Genomic DNA, 10,653 nt, shown 5'->3' on the forward strand with positions numbered 1-10,653 from the left:
GGCTTCTTGGCTAGCTCTGCAATCACAAAGGCTATAATCTTGCTACGCAGAGTTACTTCACCAATTTGCCGAATTCATGCTTTCAGTGACTTTTACAGTGACTTTTATCTCAAGTGCCCCATAAGTTTGAATTGCGAGCAGGAGTTGAAAAGGTGCAATGAAGATTACGTTGTACACAATGTCAGACCTCAGTTCCTTGATATCCTCTGAGCCATGGGGTAAAACCCCTGTGTACTGTCAATTGGTCAGCAGTGGTGATCCGTCCCGCGTCACAGCCAGGATTTTACATGAGTCCCACATTGCTTGGCTGTGGTGTGAAAGGGAGAAAACCGGTTATTCTACACTGGTTTCGATAATACAAAAAAAACTTTGGTTATGATCAGAGGAATAGTATGGTGTGAAAGGCTCAGAGTGCTATAGATATTACTTATTTCTGTATGCCAACCTGGAAGTTGCGTCCGCCCTGGCTTCCCACCACACATTTCCAATTGCATTGGATTTAGCACAATTTAAGAAAATAAGCTCTGTAGCAAACAAAGGATTTATCTTTTATCACATTTAGTTCACCAAGATAATTTCCACACATCGACATGACTTTTCGACTTTTCTCTCTCTCTCTCTCTCTCTCTAGCAAGCATCAAGATTGATTTTCAAAGCAGTTGGGCATAGGTTTATTAGCACTGGTTTTCTCTGCCGTCCAAGCCCATTCATTGAATATAGATTTCTCCAGTCCAGATGTTTATTGTCTCCGCCAGGCCGAAAGGCATGGCGAGAGAGTATGTTTTACCCTCCGTCAGGCCGAAAGGCATGGCGAGAGAGTATGTTTTACCCTCCGTCCGTCCGTCCGTCCGTCCGTCCGTCCGTCCGTGTGTGTGTGTGTGTGTCCGTCCTTCTGTCTGTGACCAGCCACCGTTGGCCTGGTCGCTGTGAAACTGCACACACACACTTCCTGGATGCCACAGCAGAACCTCTGCCCCACATTTTTCAGATCAGCCTGTCATAGCGCCACCATGAGGCCGACTTTTGCAAAACACATTTTTTAATATTACTCCTACAGATTTTCTCCAAATAACACGCAAATCTGTACACAGTATCTCTATAGCCATGTGATCAACACGGATCTGTCCGATTTTCCATATTCCATCCTGATTGGCTAAGATTGGCTTCCAAAGTTAGCAGGATTGGTTCATTTTGAACAAAATGCCTCAAATCATGAACGCAGCATGCACTTTCCGTGCAATCTTCCACATACATTCCCACTTGGCCCAGGAAGAAATGTCACTTGAAAACTTAACTCAAATCAGCCTCATGGTGGCGCTATAACAGGCCGATTCACGTTTTTAGCTATAACTGCACCGATCTGCGTGCAACTTTGCATGCACACTCCTTAGAGGCCAAGGAAAAACCTTTGCCGTGCATTTTTCACATATGCCTTTTTAGAGCGCCACCAGGAGGCTGAGTTTTGAAATACACATTTTTTGCTCTTACTCCTTCAGATTCTGTTCAAAAATCACGCAAATCGGTACACAGTCTCTCTATAGTCATGTGATCAAGATGGGATGTGTCCGATACTTCATATTCTATACTACTTGGCTAACATTGGCTTCTAAAGTTTGCAGGATAGGTCCGTTTTGAACAAAATTCCTCAAATCATGAACGCAGTGTGCGATTTCTGTGAAATTTTGCACACACATTCCCACTAGGCCGAGGAAGAAATGCCACCCTTTTCACATTGGCCTGTTATAGCGCCACCAGCTGGTCTAATTTAGCAAACCAAATTTTTGTGCAAGGCCTAAGAAGAAATGGCACCCTTTTCACATTGGCCTATTATAGCGCCACCAGGAGGCCATAATAACCTACCTGACCTGGCGGAGACTTGTGCTCCGAGGAGCACTTTTTCTAGTTGTTTACTGTTATTTAGGATCCCTATTAGCTTTTTCCAGCTAAAATCTTGCAACACGAGACTACCAAGGATGCGTTGTTACCAAGTCGTAACAACACACTCTTTAGCTGAAATTAAATTATAAATATAAATAAAGTTAATTCAAAAAAATTTAATGTCTCAAACATTCTCCGCTACATGTTCAGTGCTTCTAAAATCTCTGCAAAGTTGTTACATTTAGATTTAATTTGTTCATCGCTAATAAAAAACAAACTAGCGTGTCATAGAACTGGCCTACCGCTACAAATAATTGTTTGCCTGCTAATGACCAGATCACAGATAGGAAGAAGCAACACTCACCCTTTAATAACCTTACTTGAGGTGAGGAATCCCTAGTATTTGTGTGGCAGTCCCACACAGCAGCATTACTGTAATCTATGACTTTGTTTACAGTCAGGACCCTTAGTGGCGCTACAGTTATTCATCTCCACCACCTTATTACTGTTATTTGGAGTGAGGTAACAATTTCAGGGCAATTTTCTTGCATCTAACTAGACCTACTGGGAATATGTTTGTTTAGAATGATATGACTGGGAGACATCACCATCACTCCTCCCCCATATTACTGTCATGTTATGGGGCTGCAATATAATTATTGCATATGAATAATGTTGTGCAATATCTCCCTCTAAATGAAGCGGGTCTTAAATTGGCCCCTTAAGGAAATCTAGGTCCTGTAAATTGAGAAAGTGTTTGATAAATTGGTTTGAGTTTCATATTGTTTCTTCCAGGAGATTCAGTTGCTCTGTTTACAGTATCACGCCCTTTGACAACAATTCAGCAAAGTCTCCAGATCATATGCAATGGACTACACAGATGGTATAGCAGTATAGTGAGTCAGGTGAAATGTCATTATCAATGTAAAAAAAGTTAACTGTGTAAGTTTAAACTGAGTTTATCTTTAATACATTAGAGAAAGATTTCTTACCTTTCATATCTTGTTCAAGTTTATTTTAGATTTAAAGCAGTGAACAGCTCAGAGTTAGTAAAAGTCTGACCTCCTGTGGTCAGGGGCCATTTTTACATTTCCCATAGCCCAACCAAGATCTATTTCTGAGTTACGGCTACACTTATATAATCATTATATTACAGTGTGAAGGCAATATAGTATTAACTGCCACAATGTAAGGGAAATCCAAACAAAAAAAGTAACTGCTCACCCATGCCCTTCTTTTCTTTTAGTCTGTAGAGGCAAACGTTTCATTAAACCTAAATAATTGTGACTTTTGAATAATTATTGGCCTTCCCCCCAAAACATTTAAATAGTGTTATTTCAGTATTTGCAATTCCTTGAAGAGATTACACCACCTGTGTCTGCCTCTCATTGACTTAATCCCCTATGGACTGAAGCCTTCTCCAAACATAGACCAATGGTATGCAAACAGACTAATGAGGGTCTTATCTGCTTCTAGCCCTCCTTTTGACTCAAACATCTCATCTCCACTTCTCTTCTACATTAGCATAGTCTTTTTGTCCACTGTGAGATCATAATCCATTTGTAGGCCTACAGTAGAAGTTCGGCGGGCCGAACGCCCACGCAGTGGCCGCTTGGCAGCGCCCACTTGGCAGCGCAGATCACTGGCGTAGTGTCATGAGGGCCAGTGGGGCAATGGCCCAGTTAGTGAAGCCCCTGCGTGCCACGTATAGCTGGCCAAACTCCTGCCCCCCCTTAGGGGTCCCTGGAGACCCTTGGGGGTCCCTGGGACCTACAGACACGGCGAAGGAAAACTGTAAAGCCACAGCCACGCATGCAAGATGTTGCACATGAACTCTGCAGCCGCACTGAGGCGCTCCAACACAAACACTCTGACATTAAGCTTCACACAACAAACATCAGCACCACACACATTTCGCCACACTAACGTTCATCGTTGACAAAGTGTTTGCACAGCCGGTTCAGCCATGACAACCACGTTAGCGTTACCAAATACTCTAAAACCATTTCACCCGTGATGCTTACTCCAGGCAAGTAAAAATACCTTAAAATTATACTCGAGTACAGTACTTGAGTACATGTACTTAGTTACTTTCCACCACTGTCAGCATTAGATTAATTACTTACTCACCTTCTGCAAAGATGAAGAAAGAGAACACACTTTTGTTCCATATAGGCCCACATTGTCTTGGTTTCAGAGAGCATGGTGGTAAATATGAACTTTTGCCTCAAAGTCTTTATGTTCCATAATGTCCCACGTCCATGTGTTGTTTACTTTTTACTCAAGCCAACATGGAGTGTGAGAAGAACGTAGGCTTAAGCGGCCCCCAGAAGTCTGTTTCCTTTCAAAGCGATGTGCATTTCAAAATAAGAGTTTTTTTTAAAATCTATACTTGGAATGTGTTATAATTCAACACACGTTTTATTTTGAAATACTACTGGAAATAGAAGTAGCCAGGTACTGGTAGCCTAGTTGAAACTACTTCACACGCTATAGCATTATGTTATGGAAGGGGAAAAAAAGAAAAACATCCAGACAGTCTGTGAGAGTGAGGGTGTCGCATCGTACGCAGACTACGCACAGTGAATGGGCGTGACGCCAATCCGGTCTTTCTTTCTATTCGAAACAGCAAGGAAACTGGTCGAAACACCAAGGAAAGAGAGAGAGAGAGCAGTGCACGGTCGTCGGTTCAAGATGCAACCATGGCCACCTGGTCGAAACACCAAAGAAAGAGGGAGTCCCCTCCTTTACTTTATTTACTTTATTTGTTTATTTAGACAGGACAGAGCATATTAATGAACGTCACATGAACGTAAATACACCGGATTTAGCAAAGATGCTAATTTTCATCCGCAGTCCTCACACAAAACATAAAAACAGAAAAACAATAACATCAGAAAACAGACAAACGGTGAAATACAATTACATTACATCACATAGCCTAAAAAAAACCTAAAATATGATCACAAATGGTTGCAGCTTTGGTTTTCAAGCAACCATCTTTTCACATTGAATTTAAAAGATGGAAATGTAGCACAATCCCTTATATGTAGAGGAAGGCCATTCCATGCTACACAACCCTGTACTGAGAGGACATTTTGACCGAAGGTTGTTTGCCGGTGTGGCACTTCACAATCTCCTCGAGTGGTTGCTCTGGTACTGATTCCTCTTTCAGGCTTCCTTAATGAATTCCCTTAGGGGGGGCGGGCACAGACCATGTAAGGTCTTGTATATGACCCCAACCTGTTTGAACTTTTTGAAATTGTCGAAGCTAAAAAAATTGAGCCTCCTGAGTATGTTACAATGATGATAAGAGTGAGGCTTCCTGTCAAACACCTTGAGCGCACTTTTGTAGAGCTGTTCGATGGGTTTTAGGATCGTCACGCCTGTGCAAGACCAGTTTGTAAAACAGTACTCAATGTGTGATAGGATCATACAGTGAAGATACGATCTGGCAGCTCCAACTGTCAGGAAGGGTCTAATTTGTTTAAAATTTTGAAGGTTGAATTTAATCGTATTTGTGACTTTCTTCACATGTTTTTTAAAAGTTAGGGTTGAGTCTAGTATGACTCCGAGGTACTTGGTCCTGTTGGGGTTGCTCGTGCGTGCGCATCCAGGCAGACACACACACTTGTGGAGGGATGTGTTGTTGTTCTGGTGTTGGTCGGAGTAGTAGTTGGGGGTCGTCGTGTAACTGAAGTTGTGTTGTGCTGCTGTTGTACTCCGGTGAACGGGACGTAGGGAATGGAATGTGGCCCCCTGGCAAGTTGGTGTTGCCATGTTCTTCGATTGTAAGCGGTGGGTGGGGGGACGCGTTGCGAGCTTGTGGATCTGCTGTTTTCCAAGAGGCAATGTATATGTGTGAAGGCTTTGTTGCTTGTAGGGCGCGCTTCGTGGGACCTTGTTTTCATAGAAGTTGGTGCTTGTTTCTCGCGCGAAACCTGGCAACACAGAGGCGCGTGTTGCTCGCGCGCATCCAGGCAGACACCACGCTGGGCAAGACCTGGGATGTTGGTTGTCTAGGAAGTTGACAACCGGAAATGGTTGAATTTGGCGGAAGTACCGCCCAAGGAAATGACGTTGATGCTTTACAAATCTGTTAACATTCTCCGTGAATGAAACGAGTGTTGTGATTGGTCAAAAAATATCGTTTCCAGGGGAAACTTAAATCCTGTCCACTCAGGACTTCCTAGGCACTCGCTGCTTTAGGTCGTGACCAGGCTCTTCTCTTCGCAGATGAGTGAGGCTGGGACCGAGGCTAGGCAGACACAGAGGCGCCCGTACGGCGAGCCTCGTGCGCTCGTCGCTGTGGGGTTGCTCGTGCGCGCGCATCCAGGCAGACACAGACACAGCCACAAGGCACAATCAGCCAAATTCTCAGCGGCGCATGCGCAGGTTTGCCAATTGTATATATAGATGTCCTTGAAAGTAGCACAGACAACCTGAAAAGTCTTCCTGTCACCAGCTCTGCAACGGTTGCTGTTCTGTAATCCAATTAAAACTAATACTGTATTTGCTTGATTCCGATGAGGGACTTTCCTTGCCACCAGTGCCATGCCAACTACATGGGGGGTTGTTAAGCATGTATACTCACTGTGGGTGGTTCACCAAAGACAGACATGGGGGGCGACCTTTGTTAATCCCACGGGGGGGGGGTTCCAGTTTCAGCTTCACTCAGCTGATGGCTGCTCAGATGGTCATGATGAGCGTTCGGGGGAGGCGGGAGCTGTAAGGGGTTTGCAAATCGCTTGTTGTGAGCTTTCAGTGAATGATGACTCGTGGGTAACTGTCAATGTTGTTGATACGAGCTGTTGTTATGGAGCTCACCTAATATGGCCACCGGAACTACTTCCGCCTAAGCTTGGCCACGCCTTTTGCCCGTTCTCTGTGGTTCATGTGGTTAAGTGTCTCAGGGACACTTCGACATGTAGACAAGTGCGACTGAGTCAGGAGGCGAACATGTGACCTTCTGATTGTGAACTTCTTTACCCACTCAGTTACGGCTGCCACAACCCATCAGTGTAAATACCACAGTGAACTGTCATTACCTTCCAGACCAATGAAACTTGATCTATCTATCTTATCTACCTATTAATTTTTTTCACAAAACCTTTGTGTGTGTGTGTGTGTGTGTGTGTGTGTGTGTGTGTGTGTGTGTGTGTGTGTGTGTGTGTGTGTGTGTGTGTGTGTGTGTGTGCGTATGTGCGTGCGTGTGCGTACGTGCGTGCGTGCGTGTGTGTGTCTTTCTGTCTGTCTGTCCTGGGCATAACTCTGGCACCATATGACCGAACAAACTCAAACTTGGTATCTGCCCTATATGACCGAAAACCCTGAACATCTGTCTGCTCGCGCGTCTGCGGAGGACGCACTGAATCTCCTTGTGTTGGGGGGGGGATAGCCAATATAAGTGGTGCCATGCCGTGTACAATGGAACAAATAGTAAGAGATCTGTGGTCATGGGTGAAGGAATGCCTCAGCGAACAAAAGTGGCGACGCAAACCAAAACGCGATGCACATGGAGCTGACAGGAGTCTAGTAGTAACAAGTGTGTGTGGTATGTGAAAAAGAATTATGTACAGTATTTAATATGTCACTGTACCCTGCTTAAGTTGTGACACAGACATGAGCACATAGGTTGTGACATGTTATTCACTGTAGATGAATCTGTGTTCTCCCTGTTCGTGACTCCTTCTTTATCATTATCCCACCTACACCAAAAAATGGCTGTCACAACTGGATTCCATGTAATTTTTTCATGAAACTATCAATTATGTTCTGTAATGGAAAGCCCATATGAGCAACCTAGTGGGGATTGATAATTCTCTCCACAATCTTCTTAAATCTCCCTTTTCCCTTTCTCTGCTCCCTTTTCCCTACCAATCCTTTCCCTTTCCCTCCTGCTCCATCCCGTTTCCTTCTCAGAGATCTATACTTTCTAATTAGAGCCGATGAGAAGAGGGACTTCATTACCGACTGGCTATGAATCATTATGTGGTGTAATTGGCCCTCCGGTCCCATAGGAGGTGCCCTGTTCCAGCCAGCCCAGCTGGTGAAAGCCCTGATGGCCCAGGTGGAAGCCTTTGTGCAGCTGAGGTCTTGCTTTCGCTCCACCGATTTCATTCATCTTCACGTCTGTAAGTGCCTCCATCTTTCCGTCTGTTGTTGCTTAACTAGTGCTTCTAATGCGTGATAAAGTGAAATGGTTATTCAGGGGGTGTTTTTGAATTCATTGCATTTTCAGTATTACCCAAGAACCTGATGTTGATGTTGAGTATCTCTTCCACACATCATGAGATAATTAGCATGTTTTTTAATGATTTATGAGATGCTAATGGAACTGAGGTTCCCATCACAGCAGAGAAGGTCTTAAGCCAACTCAAGTAATACATGACTGGCGCAGGGGATAGCTGGTGCAACAAGCACTGCATGGCCAGTCACTCTCTAATATATATTTCATACATCATATCTCCCTGTCAGAGTGATTCATAATTACCCTTTTTATCACACCCTGAACATTTTCTAAAGGATTCTCTAATGTTTTCCTCTTTCAATATGTACAATTATTGCAGTCTCCTCTCATTCAAAAAGTAATTAGCAAGTCTGAGCATGATGTTGTCTCTCAGAAAATGATTTGCTAATGTTGATTGCTAATTGAAAAATTAGAAAGTCAATTAGAGGCTGGAGATCTAATTAAGGAAGAATTGAATGAAAATCTTGCTCCAGCCCGGATTGCTCTCTCCAATTTATAATCTCCTCAAGGCTGGATACGGCTGGCGAGTGAATGCAGCTCTCCTCTGTGTGTTCCTAAAATGCAATTGGCTTCTCCACTATACAGCCATCTGACAGATTGATTTGGATTCAATCGCGTTCCCTTCCCTGGCTGTGAAATAGATGAAAATAATAATGTTAAGTTATTACTTGGATGGGAAGTCTCTAAACAAAGACAGACCGCTGTGACCCCTCACCACCACCGCTGCCATTGCTGGCACTGAGGGAACCACGCAGAATGACTCTCTTATCCAGATCTGAAGTGCAGGATGCTGCAGCCAATTGCTACCGTATACGCCACTGGCTGCCACGCTTCACCAGCACCTCGAATGTCTTAGTTAAGCACCTCAGCACTATTCTTTAAGGAATTGATGGCAAAATGAAGATGTCACTCATGACAAACTAGTCTGTTTGCACGAGCCCACCTCTCATCAGTTATGTTGTCAGACTCTGGGGCAGGCTCTGTCTGTCTTAGATCTATTACAGCCCAGCAACGCTGTAGCCTCCGTTCGCATCATTGTTTACCTGTTAGTTGGTGTACATTTTGGAGGGGTGTGGGCAAGGCTGGTTAATTATAAATAACAACAGCCCTGGGCAGCACCAGATAATGTATCGACATGCCGTGGGTTTGATGCATGAGAGGCTGAGAATGGTTTGTGGCCTCGCGGCAGGAGTTCTTTGACAAACAGCCGCGTGAAAAATGAAAATTGTGTCGGCTAACTGTAATCTATAGTTTTCTTCTGCTCCACTGTGTATTTTAGCTTAATATGTTATGCTTACTGCAGACGGCGGCAATTTTTTTCCCTCAGCCTGAACATTTTTTTTCCTGCCTCCTGGCGAAGCCTGAGGAGATCCATGAAAATGATTGATTGGCCATTTGGATAGATATCAGAATATGGATAGATGGGAAGTAAGAAACTTAGCAAACAGAGTCTTCCCAAGCCAAAACAGCAATGTTTTAACCACATGAACGCTAGTATCCCTATTCTGGGGATGTCATAGGAGAACATTTGGCGAAAATAGGCGAACATTCGTTGAAAGTAGCAGCTCTATAAGCTCACATCACGTTGCGTTGCTGCGACACGTTGTGAGCATGTAGATCGGCTATTTTTGGCTAAGAGATTTCGTATGGAGGGGAAAAAAGTAGGGGAATAAGTATAGACCGCTGGCTAGGGCACACCAGTCAACGATGTATATACGGTTTGGTAAATAAACATTAAATTATTATAATTTTTATTGGCGATAATTTTCTTTTGTGTGTGGCTCTAGCCAAGATATCACAGGGCTAATCCACAAATGGAGCACACATTTCCTCTTGGAGTTCTTTTCAGTCTATAGGCTAATGTGTAAAAAAGCTCTCTGCAAACAGACTGAATATTCATTTGTTCAGTGTTGGGTGGGCTCCACTAAGCCATTTATCCCCCCTGTGGTTATCTAAGGCGTCCTCATCACACATTGAGAGTACAGGCAAGGACAAATGTTCACCTTCTCTTCCCTATTTAGTCTACTGTACTTTCCCTCCATGGTTGACACAGATTGCTGAAACAGGATTTTCTCTGCAGAATTCTCATGAAATATACTGAATGAAAGGGACTCTTCTTTCAAAACATAAGACAGCAGGTTTAGCTTGAATTATTAATTATTTAATTTTCTGATATCTGACCTACATCTGTACTAGTATGACGCTTAATGTGTTATTAAATTACACAAATAGCTGCTTTAATTTATGTTTGGGATTACAACAGTTTACGTTATTAACATTTTACATACAGTATACTAACTTCCACCTGTTCTCCCTGTCTTTGTCCCATTCGTATAAACATGTCTTCAATTGTTCGTTTAGTCTAGCTATTACTGTGTGCCATTTTATTGGTTGTGTAGCTTTCCCTATGGGAATTAAGTCTGAAATCGACTTCTGCAAATTTATTTTGTATTTAGCACTCCAGCCTCTTAAGTAGATTGACTTGTGGCCATTATTGGGAAAAAAAGAAATCCCTTTCCATAATA

Source organism: Gymnoscopelus braueri, assembly GCF_963280865.1.
Source record: "Gymnoscopelus braueri genome assembly, chromosome: 12".
NCBI lineage: Eukaryota > Metazoa > Chordata > Actinopteri > Myctophiformes > Myctophidae > Gymnoscopelus > Gymnoscopelus braueri.